The sequence below is a fragment of the Schistocerca americana genome, chromosome 7 (genome assembly GCF_021461395.2).
Source record: "Schistocerca americana isolate TAMUIC-IGC-003095 chromosome 7, iqSchAmer2.1, whole genome shotgun sequence".
In the NCBI taxonomy this organism is placed as follows: domain Eukaryota; kingdom Metazoa; phylum Arthropoda; class Insecta; order Orthoptera; family Acrididae; genus Schistocerca; species Schistocerca americana.
This window is the reverse complement of record NC_060125.1, coordinates 365,782,486-365,799,707: the sequence shown is the minus strand read 5'-3', so window position 1 is coordinate 365,799,707 and position 17,222 is coordinate 365,782,486. Positions and strand designations below refer to the sequence as shown.

Below are 17,222 nucleotides of genomic sequence, written 5' to 3'. Positions count from 1 at the left end.
GATGTAAGCATATTGCGGAGACACGGCTAATTCACTGCCTATAGGATTGTTAACTCTGCAGCAAAATATGCAGAAGAACTCCTGCTAAGTATGGAAGGTAGAAGACGAAGTACTGGAGGAAGTAGAACTGTGAGTGAGATTGTGAACCGTATTTTAATAGCTCAGTCGGTTGGCAGTAAACAAGGAAGTAGCGATCAAATCGAAACTTCACGCCTTCCATTTGGCAGATTAACCAACGTGTGAGAGTTGCGACTTAAGAAAGTAGTTTCTCTGCTCTCCGCCCGTAACAGGCCATGAAGGCCCAACGGTACCGACCGGCCGCAGTGTCATCCTAAGCTCACAGGCGTCACTGAATGCGGATATGGGGGGGCACGTGGTCAGCGCACCGCTCTCCCGGCCGTATGTCAGTTTACGAGACCGGAGCCGCTACTTCTCAATCAAGTAGCTCCTCAGCTTGCCTCACAAGAGCTGCGTGCACCCCGCTTGCCAACAACGCTCAGCAGACTGGATGGTCACCCATCCAAGTGCTAGCCCAGCCCGACAGCGCTTAACTTCGGTGATCTGATGGGAACCAGTGTTACCACTGCGGCAAGGCCGTTGGATAAGAAGGTAGTCCTCTTTGAAAGTTTCAAAAAATGGAATTTTTGGCTTAAAATGTTTTGTAGGTTGTCTATTTTATTGCACAGTGTGTCTCGAGTTTGTAACAAACTCCGTTATCGAGTTACGAACTGGTTTGTGAAAAAGTGTCTCTAAGACCATTCACAAAGGGAGCAAAATAACCGATACGTAATTTAAACGACGGTCTAACAGGCATTATGGATCTTATGAACGTGTTCGGACTTGAGATCGGACCAGCCTTCTGCACACATGCAAACGAAAAGCGTATCGAGAGAGCAGAGCAACGGATGACAGAAGCTGCAAAACAGGCCCGCAGGACCACCATGGTCACGAAGCAGATGGAGGATGACCTCCGTCTGGATATCTAAGGATAGCTGTGTAGTCCAGGGATCGCTGACAACACGTATGTTTAACCTAACAGAAAAAAAAATGCAACCCAAAACTTCAAATACATTTTTCTCGAAAACGTACTTTTTAAATTGTTCAGAAACGTAACTTGAGATCAGCATATACGATTTTGATTGGAATTTGATGCCGGTATTCCAAATTAAAGTCTCTATCAGCGAACGTAGCCGTTTCGTGATATCTTCAAAAGTCTATTTTCGGTGCATGCTTTTGTCTCGATTTTGTGGGCGTAGAAAATGGCATTTGTTGCAATACGCTATCATTTTGTTACAAATTTTTTTCTGTTATTCTGTGTCTGCTGACAGAAAATATATTAAAAATGAATAATGCAAAATTGTTTTGTTACAGGTACAATAAGAGGGCTTCGGGAATTCTCACCGATGACAAATGTCCTTCCATCTAGTGCAGCGGTTACAGGGAACGTCGGATGTAGACACAAAAATTATTTTGTAAAGACAAAACTGTAAGGTATAAAAATGTATCATCAGATTTATCATTACTTTTTATTTTACTTAAAAATCACGAAAATGACACATTCTCCTTATGTACGAACAGTTTGTGTGCACTTAAGTGAAGGAAATCTGGCCAACTCATCAGGCATGTTAGCCAAGATAACCCGAACAACACTCAGCGATATCACGACTGCAGATTTTTTGCAATTCCAGTAATGTGCCGTATCCATGCACAAAAAGGAATGCCGTAAACTGGCTAAATGGCCAAACAGTACATTATGTTCTGACCAAAGAAAACTAAAAAGTAAAGGATTTCTACTTTGTCCTGCAGCATCATAGCCACCTCCACATAAACTCTTAGAAAAAATTTTACAATTTTTCAAATATGCTAAGAGAAATTCAGTGAACATTTTCAATTTAACACAAGAACCAAATAGTTATCCTTTGATTTATTTCTTCTCACACCTCGCCTTTTTTTATGGTTCCTACAAAGGAAAGACTTTTGCGGCGCGGAGTGGCCGTGCAGTTTAAGGCGTCGAGTCATGGATTGCGTGGCTCCTACCTCCGGAGGTTCGACTCCTCCCTCGGGCATGGGAGTTTGTGTTGTTCTTAGCATAAGCTAGTTTAAGTAGCGTGTAAGTCTAGGGACCGATGACCTCAGCAGTTTGGTCCCTTAGGAATTCACACACATTTGAACATGTTTCCTGTGAAATACACAGATCAGAAATAGTTTACTTTCGTGTTGAAGCTTTCTTGGAGAAAAACTTTATCCTCACCACAGAAGAAGTCCATATTTAATTTTTTTCTTTTAAGTTCTGTTAACATTTTTATCAACCAGAAGAAGCGATTAAGTTAATTTCTATTGTTCTGCGATACATTCATCGTAACATCGAACAGTCAAGATTGCAGTATGGAGCCTTCGGCGAGTGGCGTGCTCAGACATAAGAAAAGTTGAATTCAGCAAACAAATGTCAGGAAAAAGATGCACAGGAGAAATTATGAACACATTGTGGAATAAACTGGTAAACTGACCTCCATGAAGAACTTGAAGTCGTCACTGAACTGAGAGAGTTGCCATGCTCTCATGGTCGTCTGATCAAGTCGAAGAACGAAGAGTGACAGCTCATTCTACCAAAAATCTAAGTTCACCAAAACTTAACGAAACAGCGCTGAAGTCAGGCCGAGAAGGCAAGCATGGCGAGCGGAAGAACGACTTTAAGGAGATCCGGAACAAAGTCGATATAGCGCTTGCCCACGAAAGGCGAAGGCCCCACTTTCGAGTCCCGTTCCGTCCCACAGTTCTTGTTCGCCACAAAGTTTCGGGAAATAATATTGTGAAAAGGGATGAATCGTTTTATAATACCCTGTACGTCTCATGCAATGACCACAACGCTATATTTACAGGTATTCTACTTGCTACAGACCAGTATTGACAGTATTTCTTCGGATTACCATCCAGGAATGGGATGGGAAGACAGGAAAATTTCTACGTTACAGAGCCTCCACGAGACGCCGATCCGTAGTTTGTACAGTTGCAGATTCGTTACCGAAGAAAATCGTAAACACATACACCTACGGTACGCTATAAAAACCACGGGAAAGGTAATGAGGAAAGTTACAACATGCTCTGATACGAGCTTCTTCTGTACGCTTCTCCAAAGCTGATACCAGTGAGCCACCTCGCTCATGTTGAAGTTGAATTCTGAGCGAGGCACGCAAAGAAGAAAGTTGTGAAACTGAACATCTGTGATCCCGGTTTGCTTGGTTTCCCGAGGTCTGAGTTCTGGTGACAGAGAAAGCTGCTACCGTACCCGGCCACCTGGCGGATGGCGGACACTCCCAGACATATACCGTTGGCCAGCTGTGACGGACGTCTACCTCTTTTCCCGCAACTTACGCTGTGATAAGCCTCGAAGTATGAACTTGACGCCAACAGTGACTGTTGCGACTGACAATTCACAATTTTTCATAACACAACTTTTATTTATGTACGTTTTCAAGGTTGATGACTGAACAACAAAAGAAAAGTAACAATAACGATGTCAGTAAAAGACTCCTAATTGAGGCAATCAAAAGTTCACTTCTTATTTTCCAGAAAGGTTGGTGGTAACCCTCACACACTACTAAAAGTCCAATTCAGAGACGAAGACGTAAACTTCAGCGTTCGAAGTCCACGAGGTCGGCATCCGGAGTGAACTGAACTTCGGGGCTGGTTCTAGTCCCTAAATAGCTGTCTCCAGCCAATCAGGTTTTGGCGTAGTGATACTTCCTGCAGGTGTTTACCATGGTGCTTTTGGTACGCCTTGGACATAGACAACCCCATCCTCTGTGGTGTAATATGGGTTGCCGGCCCTCAGGGGCTACCTTGGCTCCGGCATAACAGTGACGTGTTGACTTCCAGCTGTCTCTAATAAGGAGAGCATACACACAAGATATCATCAGTTTTGGTCATTATCGCACGATAGTAGTACAATGATGTGCAAAATTTAAGTATGAAAGAAACCGCGTAACGTGTCGCTGCCAAGTAGCACAGCTCGACGAAACTTGCAACATGCGTAGAAATAACTGCTACAGTGTCGTACAGAAGGCAACTGAAATAAATATACAACGAGATGCACAGAAACGGCACTTAAATTCGGACACAATAATTGTACTGAAGTCACTGTGGTTCATGTGGTGGACATTAGAAACGGCGGGATATGTTTCTTAACAGGCTGTGAGATCACCACAGACGGCAAAGCATGGTCTGCAACAGGCTCCCGTGTTGGCCACAAGGTTTTTTTTAAGGTAGGGCGTTGCAATCCTCCACCAGCGCGGTTGACTGGATGACCCTTAGTGCATGCGGATGTGCCAGAATACTTCTTCGCAACTCTTCCAACACGCGCGCGATGCGATTTAAGTCACGGGAATGGGGAGGCCAGTCCATTCGCCGATTTATCCTCTCGTTCCAAGAGCTGCTCGACCTGCGCAGTTCGATGCGCTCCCGCATCGTCATCCACAAAAACGACGTCGGCCGAACGCCGTAGTGAAAAGACGTGCAGTGCCACAGGACCGCTGGCCGGTGAGCGTGCCGTTCTCAAAGATTTCGAGGTCGGTGTGTCCATGCAACCTTATGCCTTCTCACACCACAACACCTGAACCACAAAAAACGATCATGTTCGACAGCGCTGGACGTACACTTACATGGCGAGAGGTGGGAACACGGAATGCTCCCTGGAACATTGTCGAATATGATTGTTCTTATGGTCCGTATGTGGACTGGAGAGGCGTAACGTTGCTTGGGCGTAGTGACCTCCAGATCTTTGAACACGGTACTCTCTCCAGTCAAAGATATTATTTATGTCTGTACTCATTTCTCTTGTCCATCTTTTCAGGGATGCATTTGGTGCCGACTTCATTTTTATGGATGAACGCCTCCCCAACGAAAAGCGCACGTGGCGGAGCTTTAGGAATGAGAAGATATTCGGCGAATGGACTCGCCGGCTCGTTCCACTGACTTAAATCCCATAGACCACGTGTGGGGCGCGGTGGGGGCACGTACTGTAACACGTTCACATGCACCAAGGACCATCTAGCCACCCAGCAATTATCAACCGGGCTGGTGGAAAAATGGAACGCCCTGCCAGGAGAATTTAACAACCTTGTCGCCAGCATGTGAGCACGCTGCAGAGCGTGCACTACTGTCCGTGGTGGTCACACACCGTGCTGAGAACCATGTCTTGCCTCTCGTAATGTACAGGGGACTTTAAATGGTTCAAATGGCTCTAAGCATTATGTGGCTTAACATCTGAGGTCATCAGTACCCCCAGCTTAGAACTACTTAAACCTACCTAACCTAAGGACATCACACACATCCATGCCCGAGGCAAGATTTGAATCTGCGACCGTAGCAGTAGAGCGGTTCTGGACTAAAGCGCCTAGAAACGCTCGGCCACAGCTGCTGGCTTCCAGGGGACTACCACAAACCGCGGTGATAGATAGTATCTGAAGTTTCATGCGGCTTTTCGTGGATGATGCTGTAGTATACAGAGAAGTTGCAGCATTAGAAAATTGCAGCGAAATGCAGGAAGATCTGCAGCGGATGGGCACTTGGTGCAGGGAGTGGCAACTGACCCTTAACATAGACAAATGTAATGTATTGCGAATACATAGACAGAAGGATCCTTTATTGTATGATTATATGATAGCGGAACAAACACTGGTAGCAGTTACTTCTGTAAAATATCTGGGAACGATTTGAAGTGGAATGATCGTATAAAATTAATTGTTGGTAAGGCGGGTGCCAGGTTGAGATTCATTGGGAGAGTCCTTAGAAAATGTAGTTCAGCAACAAAGGAGGTGGCTTACAAAACACTCGTTTGACCTATACTTGAGTATTGCTCATCAGTGTGGGATCCGTACCAGGTCGGGTTGACAAAGGAGATAGAGAAGATCCAAAGAAGAGCGGAGCGTTTCGTCACAGGGTTATTTGGTGAGTGTGATAACGTTACGGAGATGTTTAGCAAACTCAAGTGGCAGACTCTACAAGAGAGGCGCTCTGCAGCGCGGTGTAGCTTGCTGTCCAGGTTTCGAGAGGGTGCGTTTCTGGATGAGGTATCGAATATATTGCTTCCCCCTACTTACACCTCCCGAGGAGATCACGAATGTAAAATTAGAGAGATTCGAGCGCGCACGGAGGCCTTCCGGCAGTCGTTCGTCCCGCGAACCATACCCGACTGGAACAGGAAAGAGAGGTAATGACAGTGCCACGTAAAGTGCCCTCCGCCACACACCGTTGGGTGGCTTGCGGAGTATAAATGTAGATGTAGATGTAGATTTTAGTGTAATTATTGACTTTGAGTACGTGTGTCATTTCTGCTCGTGTTCCTACGTATTTGTTTCACTTAACTTCTGTAATGAACTTTACTATAACAGATCTATCTATGTATGGCCCAAGTTTCATCGAGCTATGATGCATAATGCCAAAGTTACTTCTGTTCTTACGTTTTGCACACGGGTACACGTGCTCAGATGTAACAAATACTATCCTGGTACATTGCGCTTCCGAAATGTGTTCGAGAAATTCAGCTTCAAGGTCGAACGAGTCTGTTGAATATCATATGGTAGCGCCAGCCGTCACGACAAGTTAAGGCGGCAAACAAGTAAGCGCGTACTGCGTTCGAAGCTCGTCATTTTGTTTCAGTCTTAAACCAAACACTTGTGTCGCTAGAATAAATAACGCCTCTTAGGAAAGGAACAGTAGCAATACTGGTAATCTCTGTGGAAACATGAAATGATCATTTATTTATCGATGCCACCGTGCGTATAGAAGAAGCTTATCGCAGTTATGTCAGTACACTCCTAATTCATTTTTATAATTGTTAAGGTAACAACATATGACAAATCTTAATAGGAAGAAAAACATAGAACGGGCTTCACCGAGCATATTTTATGAGTGCCTCTTCCAAAAAACATATGATTTTTCATACACTGAGGTGACAAAAGTCGTGGTGAAACGTCCCCTTTGAAAAATTAAGCATGACTGTGCTGGAAAAACTCTTACGTTATTTGATACAGATCAACTGAGGAAAACTGAACGTACTCAGACAGTTCTCTTTTTACTTATTCTGATCATCACTAAACTGACACACAATATTTTTAGCGCAATGCAGGCTGACTTTCAACAATCCCTACAAAAGAATGGCCCTGACTAATAATAACCTATACCTTTCATGAATCACTTACCTCACAAAAATCTTCGTTACTCGAACTACTGCAATACAACGAGCGCCAATGCTGCCAGCTAAATAAAAGATTCTAACTACTGAAGGCACTAACTACTGATAGGCATAGTTAGCAAACGAAAGATTTTGATGGAGAACAAGCAATGTATTTACCTTAATAATGTTCAACAGTCATCATATGTATATATATATATATATATATATATATATATATATATATATATATATATATCTCAATTCATGACATCCAGTCTTATAAATTTCACTATTCTGACGGACACACGTCCAGATCGTCCGCTTTCAAAACTGTGGCATCTCTCTCCCCACATCCACCACTGCTGGCGGCTCACTTCAACTGCACAACGCTACGCACTGTTCACATCCAACTGCCCAACACTACATAATGTGTCCAACCAGCCACAGACTGCACATAGCGCAGTCAGTGATTATCATACAGAGTACTTCGTGGCGTTACCAACATAAAGACCTAAACAGTCTACACTCCTGGAAATTGAAATAAGAACACCGTGAATTCATTGTCCCAGGAAGGGGAAACTTTATTGACACATTCCTGGGGTCAGATACATCACATGATCACATTGACAGAACCACAGGCACATAGACACAGGCAACAGAGCATGCACAATGTCGGCATTAGTACAGTGTATATCCACCTTTCGCAGCAATGCAGGCTGCTATTCTCCCATGGAGACGATCGTAGAGATGCTGGATGTAGTCCTGTGGAACGGCTTGCCATGCCATTTCCTCCTGGCGCCTCAGTTGGACCAGCGTTCGTGCTGGACGTGCAGACCGCGTGAGACGACGCTTCATCCAGTCCCAAACATGCTCAATGGGGGACAGATCCGGAGATCTTGCTGGTCAGGGTAGTTGACTTACACCTTCTAGAGCACGTTGGGTGGCACGGGATACATGCGGACGTGCATTGTCCTGTTGGAACAGCAAGTTCCCTTGCCGGTCTAGGAATGGTAGAACGATGGGTTAGATGACGGTTTGGATGTACCGTGCACTATTCAGTGTCCCCTCGACGATCACCAGTGGTGTACGGCCAGTGTAGGAGATCGCTCCCCACACCATGATGCCGGGTGTTGGCCCTGTGTGCCTCGGTCGTATGCAGTCCTGATTGTGGCGCTCACCTGCACGGCGCCAAACACGCATACGACCATCATTGGCACCAAGGCAGAAGCGACTCTCATCGCTGAAGACGACACGTCTCCATTCGTCCCTCCATTCACGCCTGTCGCGACACCACTGGAGGCGGGCTGCACGATGTTGGAGCGTGAGCGGAAGACGGCCTAACGGTGTGCGGGACCGTAGCCCAGCTTCATGGAGACGGTTGCGAATGGTCCTCGCCGATACCCCAGGAGCAACAGTGTCCCTAATTTGCTGGGAAGTGGCGGTGCGGTCCCCTACGGCACTGCGTAGGATCCTACGGTCTTGGCGTTCATCCGTGCGTCGCTGCGGTCCGGTCCCAGGTCGACGGGCACGTGCACCTTCCGCCGACCACTGGCGACAACATCGATGTACTGTGGAGACCTCACGCCCCACGTGTTGAGCAATTCGGCGGTACGTCCACCCGGCCTCCCGCATGCCCACTGTACGGCCTCGCTCAAAGTCCGTCAACTGCACATACGGTTCACGTCCACGCTGTCGCGGCATGATACCAGTGTTAAAGACTGCGATGGAGCTCCGTATGCCACGGCAAACTGGCTGACACTGACGGCGGCGGTGCACAAATGCTGCGCAGCTAGCGCCATTCGACGGCCAACACCGCGGTTCCTGGTGTGTCCGCTGTGCCGTGCGTGTGATCATTGCTTGTACAGCCCTCTCGCAGTGTCCGGAGCAAGTATGGTGGGTCTGACACACCGGTGTCAATGTGTTCTTTTTTCCATTTCCAGGAGTGTATTTACAAAGGGATGGCACATGCAAGTATACAGATCACGACATCGCCTGCAGCGCCTCGCCTAGGCTCGTGATCATATGGGTTGGATCCTAGACGACTGGAAAACCGTGGGCAGGTCAGATGAGTCCCGTTTTCAGTTTCTAAGAGCTGATTGTAGGGTTCTAGTATGGCGCAGGCCCCACGAAGCCATGGAACCAATTTATCAACAAGACACTGCGCAAGGTGGTGGTAGCTCCATAATGGTGTTGGCTGTGTGTTTTCTTGGAATGAATGAACCAACCATTGACTGGAAATGACGATGAAGGCAACACACACACACACACACACACACACACACACACACAGTCCCGAGCGCAGAAAATCCACAAGCCGGCCGGGAACCGAACCCGGGACTTAGTGATCGGGAGTCAGCTACTGACAACCATAGCAGAAAACACACCTAACCAACATTTAAAAACAATGGCAGGTCATAAATAAAAATGTCCGCCTCTGGTAGCTGAGCGGTCAGCGCGACGGATTGTCATGCTTAACGACCCGGGTTCGATTCCCGGCTGGGTCGGAGATTTTCTCCGCTCAGGGACTGGGTGTTGTGTTGTCCTTATCATCATCATTTCATCCCCATCGACAGGCAAGTCACCGAAATGGCATCAACTCGAAAGACTTGCACCAGGCGAATGGTCTACCCGACGGGAGTCCCTAGCTACACGGCATTTTCATTTCCATAAATAAAGATGAGATCAGCAGAGAAACAAATTCGGCCGGTACTCTAGTCTAGTGTCTTCTTTTTTAATTACTTATTTAGTTTTCGTCAGTCAATCGTTACGCCACAGACGATGTCAAAAGCCACAGATGCTGTGCAAAAACCGTATCCAGACATATAGCAAAATTTAACTTTTCCAAATAAGATGATGTGTTGTAAAATCGATTACAACACAGATTATCTCCAATTATACGTCCACATGACAGAGATATAATTTCATGTTTACAATACAAATGTGTTCGAAATTAACACTGTGTACTTGTGGACTACTGTCTTGATGGTTGATAGGTAATGGAGTTCACTTTCCATCAGTTTACCTAGTAACGTGTCTCTATGTGTACTTTACTTCCTGCTAGCGCAAATAAGATTGTTAATATCTCGCGGCGGATTTCTGTCGAGTCGTAATTGGGGGAATATAACAATATCGCGCGGATGGGCTGGGAAACTGGCGTGGTTGAATCTCATCTTAATAATAGAGGATTTTCCCTTTTTATGGTATTTAAAGGCTGCGAATGACTGTGTTGCTATTGTAAGCTGCTTATCTGTGTATTTGAACAAGACGTACGGTTGCCTCTAGCGTCTTGATCACAAAGCAACTCGCTCGGTTCCAGAACAGGTACGGAACTTCAGACTTTCCACTATTAATGTACGCTTTACTCACTCCTCGTGACTTAGGTGCAATATCATTTGTTTTAACTATGGTGTTTCTTGTTTCTTTTTTAAATATAGGGCGCCATCGGCCTTCGCAGGAAGAGGAGCGGTGGCGAGGGGGGGGGGTTCAAAATGTCAAAATGTGACCCTCTTTAGTTTTGTTCAGTTTATAACGTGTCGCACACAAGAAATAAATTTGATTTGACAATACACGAGGTTAATGTATCTTAAATGTCCGCAGATTTCCAAACTTTTTTTTTTTTGAAGCTAGCATGAAACAAAACGTTTACCAAAGGAAATCGCGAAACAGCCATACGTTTTGAGAAGTTATTTTATTTTGACAACTAGTTTTGGCATTTCAGTATGCCATCTTCAGGCACCATATGCACTTTATGTATAGACATTCACATGTATCGATATAGATATACTGGAGCCATCATTTTCCGGCTACTGTAAATTCGTTATTCGAGTGCTTCCTTCGAAGAGTTGACAACTCAACCCACCTGCAGTCCGAGAAATTGATTGTCTATACGTAAAGTGCATATGGGGCCTGAAGACGGCATATTGATATGCCAAAACTGATTGTCAAAATAAAATAAAATAATTTCTCAAAACTTACGGCTGTTTGGCGATTTTCCTGGGTAAATATTTGACCAGCCGTTGTCCTGCGTCCACAATGGATCAACAGAGATTGATCTAAAATGTTCCTCTCTTCGTGATTTGACGCATTATTCTGTGGCCATGGCAACAAGACTGCATAATTCATATCTCTATGACTGCATATCGCTCTGCGTTGCGTCTCATATAGTGTAAGAAGGTTCCAGCACCTTTTCTTCTCTTCTAGCCCAGGAAATGATAATTCTTCTGAATCTGTGCCCTCAGATGAAGTATAGGAGATTACACCTACAGAATAGCATGACCGTGTTCTTCAAACTCTACAATAGTGGTTCCCATCCTGGGGTAATTACCCTCTGAGGCGTAAAATTAAATTTTCTGAGGGGTAAAAACCAAACGATTCGACTCTGTTTCAGTAACGAAACTAAATTAATTTCAAAAGATCATTACTATTAGCGTAATTCTGTAAGACTCTACTATTGATTATATAAGTTTATTAATAGATAGTAGCATTAATGTGGTGGAGATTATAGGTTTATCATATAGTCCCGTATTTCGCTGATGATAAAAGTGAGCCACATATGTACCAAATGTTAAATATCTCAAGCAAATGTGTTCTCCAAGTCGTAGACAGTATCTGCAGTAGTCCAGAAATTGCTTCATTACTCGCTTAGAAACCGATAAATGAATTAATTGACAGCATGACACAGCAGTAACTATACAGGGGCTATTATAGTACTATACACAGTTTTATTGTTATTGAGTGATTATACCCGAAGCATCAAGAGCCTGAAATCGTTCAACTTGTGCCAGTTCAGAAGTAAGGAATCCAGCAATCAAGTGATTCACAAACAGTAAGTACATTGCATACAGCTCAAGTACACTCCTGGAAATTGAAATAAGAACACCGTGAATTCATTGTCCCAGGAAGGGGAAACTTTATTGACACATTCCTGGGGTCAGATACATCACATGATCACACTGACAGAACCACAGGCACATAGACACAGGCAACAGAGCATGCACAATGTCGGCACTAGTACAGTGTATATCCACCTTTCGCAGCAATGCAGGCTGCTATTCTCCCATGGAGACGATCGTAGAGATGCTGGATGTAGTCCTGTGGAACGGCTTGCCATGCCATTTCCACCTGGCCCCTCAGTTGGACCAGCGTTGGTGCTGGACGTGCAGACCGCGTGAGACGACGCTTCATCCCGTCCCAAACATGCTCAATGGGGGACAGATCCGGAGATCTTGCTGGTCAGGGTAGTTGACTTACACCTTCTAGAGCACGTTGGGTGGCACGGGATACATGCGGACGTGCATTGTCCTGTTGGAACAGCAAGTTCCCTTGCCGGTCTAGGAATGGTAGAACGATGGGTTCGATGACGGTTTGGATGTATCGTGCATTATTCAGTGTCCCCTCGACGATCACCAGTGGTGTACGGCCAGTGTAGGAGATCGCTCCCCACACCATGATGCCGGGTGTTGGCCCTGTGTGCCTCGGTCGTATGCAGTCCTGATTGTGGCGCTCACCTGCACGGCGCCAAACACGCATACGACCATCATTGGCACCAAGGCAGAAGCGACTCTCATCGCTGAAGACGACACGTCTCCATTCGTCCCTCCATTCACGCCTGTAGCGACACCACTGGAGGCGGGCTGCACGATGTTGGGGCGTGAGCGGAAGACGGCCTAACGGTGTGCGGGACCGTAGCCCAGCTTCATGGAGACGGTTGCGAATGGTCCTCGCCGATACCCCAGGAGCAACAGTGTCCCTAATTTGCTGGGAAGTGGCGGTGCGGTCCCCTACGGCACTGCGTAGGATCCTACGGTCTTGGAGTGCATCCGTGCGTCGCTGCGGTCCGGTCCCAGGTCGACGGGCACGTGCACCTTCCGCCGACCACTGGCGACAACATCGATGTACTGTGGAGACCTCACGCCCCACGTGTTGAGCAATTCGGCGGTACGTCCACCCGGCCTCCCGCATGCCCACTATACGCCCTCGCTCAAAGTCCGTCAACTGCACATACGGTTCACGTCCACGCTGTCGCGGCATGATACCAGTGTTAAAGACTGCGATGGAGCTCCGTATGCCACGGCAAACTGGCTGACACTGACGGCGGCGGTGCACAAATGCTGCGCAGCTAGCGCCATTCGACGGCCAACACCGCGGTTCCTGGTGTGTCCGCTGTGCCGTGCGTGTGAACATTGCTTGTACAGCCCTCTCGCAGTGTCCGGAGCAAGTATGGTGGGTCTGACACACCGGTGTCAATGTGTTCTATTTTCCATTTCCATATTAGCTGAAAACAGTCTTGGTTGCAATTTTAGTTTTTTTATTTATCAACTATTCGTTTCACCTCATCTTATCTTATTCTATAATTTGCCCCTGTGAACGTGTAAGCGTTACGCAGGTCTTGGAGTCACTCATGTTTATCTAGAAAGTATTCACTGAGGTTAACGAAGGCGATGTTGGCCTGATGTACTCGACGATGCCCTTTAGCTACACTGTCTGAAGGATCGTCCTAAGAAATACCAAATTAAGATCAGCTTGAAGATGCCTAAATAAGGTGAAACGCGTAGTTCATAAATAAAAAAACTAAAATCGCAACGCCCGCATCTCGTGGTCGTGCGGTTGCGTTCTCGCTTCCCACGCCCGGGTTCCCGGGTTCGATTCCCGGCGGGGTCAGGGATTTTCTCTGCCTCGTGATGGCTGGGTGTTGTGTGCTGTCCTTAGGTTAGTTAGGTTTAAGTAGTTCTAAGTTCTAGTGGACTGATGACCATAGATGTTAAGTCCCATAGTGCTCAGAGCCATTTGAACCATAAAATCGCAACCAAGACTGTTTTCAACTAATACTACTAAACACTGGCCTGCTGATTAATGCCACAGATGGATTGGAAGAATTTCCATACAACTGAACTTGTTTGATTTTAAATGGGGTTGCAGTGTGCCGCAATGGAGAGGAGTTATGCAGGGGGAACACATTTGTTACCCCCACTGTGGGTAGTTAGCTTTCTTGTTGTGGGTAGCATTTACGATGCACCACGAATTCCTTCGTCATTCATTCTAACCCCCCCCCCCCCTCCCCTCACACATACACACTTACACACATACACACACACAGACGCACCCACACACACACATATTAAATATTATTCATCTTACATCATTTTAAAAATAAAAATGTTCCCAGAAAAGCCTTTAGGTCTACAGGTTATTTATGTGCTTAAGTTGGTGATAATGTGGGGAGGGGGCAACAGACGGCACGGGGGAGGGGGTAGTAGCTTATGTCTAATTACAATCATGTGCACTGGTCTAACAAAGTTTTGGAACCACTGCTCTACAACTGTTGTAAAACTGAATGTAGTCAGTTGTCTAAGACAAATGCTAAATTACTGTAGAGCTTAAGTTGTGGAGTAGGCGAAGTCGTTAACGTGTGGGAATTGGGGATGGATGACGGGAAGATATACTGCAGCCATTTTTAAGTTGTGTCAAGTATTGGAACTGCCCCTCTGTACAATGAAGCGCAAGAGAAATGATCGGCAATGTTCTACGAAGTTTCACATCTATCAAGATTGTATAACATCGGCAAAACTGCTGCCACGAAAAGAAAACTGCACACGGTGTTCAAAAAGAAAGAACAGATTCCAGTTGTTTATCACACACGAAATATAAAAGATAGAGCTACGTTGCACATGTCACTGGATGGAGGAAGGTTCAATGTTTTGACACAACGCGCTGTTGTTTTTTTATAGCAAACGCGGCGACTACACCGTAAGTGGAGTCATCTTTTGTGTTCGATTTTGGGCAAAGTAAATCCATTGTTCAAGTGAAACATGCAATCTGGCGTCGATTCATCAAGAAACCGCCTCCGTGCAAGCATATTTATAACTGGCATAAAAAAATTCTTGGGAGCTGGTTGCATATGCTATCACCGGCAACTGATGAAAATGTCGAGCGTATCCGAGATGCGTTCACATGGAGCCCTCAGAAGTCGACAAGCCGGGCAGGCCAGGAATTTCAACTTCCTCAAACAATTGTGTGGCGTGTTCTGAAAGGACGCCTGCCTATGAAGTCTTACAATTTGCAATTACTGCACCAACTGCGTTCCGGCAACCATAACAGAAGGTACGAATCTGGCATTTAAGTTTTCCGGAAAATATCAGATAACACTTTTTCCGAAGGACTCATCTTTCCGGACGAATGGACGTTTCATCTATAACGGAAGGTAAAGTGCCGTAATTTAAGAATTTAGGGATCACAGAATATTGGTGTCGTCGTCGAACATGAAAAAGACGCACCGAAACTGAATGTATTCTGTGCCGCTCCTGTTCACTAAGTTTATGGAACTTTCCTTTTTGCGGAAGAAACTGTGGCGGGAATGCCATACCTAGCCATACCGAAAAACTAGTTGTTTTTTCAACATTAGGGAGATTCTAATGACTTCATTTTTATGCATGGCGGCACCCCGAATCTCTTTCACTTTGAGGTGCGGCGTATTCTTAACAACACACTCCCACAACGCTGGATTGGAAGAGATGGAACATCAAGATCTTGATCATTGCTTACGGCCTGCCAGGTCACCAGACCTCACACTTTGCAATTTTTATCTGTGGGGCTGCATAAAGGACAAAGACTTGGTCCCACCTATGGCAGCTATTCTTCAAGAGCTGAGAAATCGAACTGTTGAAGCTCTCGACTCAATGAGAAGGGACCTACTGATTCGTGTGTTGAGTGATATACTGTTTCGATGTTTCTCGAGCAACACGTGGTCCTCATTTTTAGTGTATGGTATAGTGTCTGTGCGAACATAAAACTGTGAAGCTTCCTCCATCCAATAACATGCGCAATGAGTTTCCGTCATTCATAGTTTATCTGTAGTAAACAAGTGAAATTTGTTCTTTCTTTTTGAATCACCATGTATAATTTCCTCTAGACAGCCTGACAACCAAACAATGCAGTGTTTCCTAAATCATTGTTTTGCTAAATGGCTCTGACCACTATGGGACTTAACATCTGAGGTCATCAGTCTCCTGGAACTTAGAACTACTTAAAGCCAACTATCCTAAGGACATCACAAACATCCATGTCCGAGGCAGGATTCGAACCTGTGACCGTAGCGGTCTCGTGGTTCCAGACTGAAGTGCCTAGAACCACTCGGCCACATCGGCCGGCACTATTTTGCTAGCACTCGGAAATACTAAATCCCCAGTTTAGTAGAATCACATAGGCAATCATTTCTTGAAATGAACAAGAATTCTATAATAGATCAAATGTCTGTACCCCAAACTCCAGGGAGGGAGAAAGTGTCCTCTTTTGACCACCTTCTCCGCACACGGACGCCAGTGTAGGGCGTCCATAAATTCCAGTTGTTATTAGAAAAAAGTGTAACTAACGCATCGTGGTTTGTTCGTATAACGTTAAGCAGTTAAAAAAAATTCTGTTATGTCAGAATTTCAACGTGTGCCCCACTCGTCACTTGTAGAACATCAAGGCGATATTAGAGTTCTGTCCATGTACCGTTCAGTTTTGTACTGTATTATCAACAGTTTTGATTGATTTATTGATTTGTGCGCGAAAGGTAGCAATGTCAATGACTGATTTTGTGTACAGGCGACCCTTGATGTAACCCCAAAAAAGAAGTCTAATGGCGTTACATCGACAGAGCGCGGGACCCACGTGATCGAATACTTCTTATGTACAGTTTTTGAACCATCTGATTATGCTTGTTATTGGCGCTGGTGCCCTCCTGCCTTCTTTTTCATCAGTATTATGAATTGTTTGATGCGACCCACCAATAATTCCTCTCCTTTGCCACCCATTCCATCTCAAATTAGCGGTTGCAACCTACGTCCTCAATTATTTCCTAGATGTATTCCAGTCTCTGTCTTCCTCTAAGTTTTTACCCTCTACAGCTCCCTCTAGTACTCTGGAAGTTATTCCCTGATGTCTTAATAGACATCCTACCATCCTGTCTCTTCTTCTTGTCAGTGTGGTGGTAACTTCCTTTGGGACCAAACCGCTGAGGTCATCGGTCCATAGGCTTATACACCACTTAAACTAACTTACGCTAAGG

The 17,222-nt window shown here is 45.5% G+C and overlaps 1 pseudogene; it reads right to left on the bottom strand.

Moving 5' to 3' along the window:
- Positions 1-484: 484 nt before the first annotated feature.
- LOC124623383 lies at positions 485-602 on the bottom strand (annotated as a pseudogene).
- Positions 603-17,222: the final 16,620 nt, after the last annotated feature.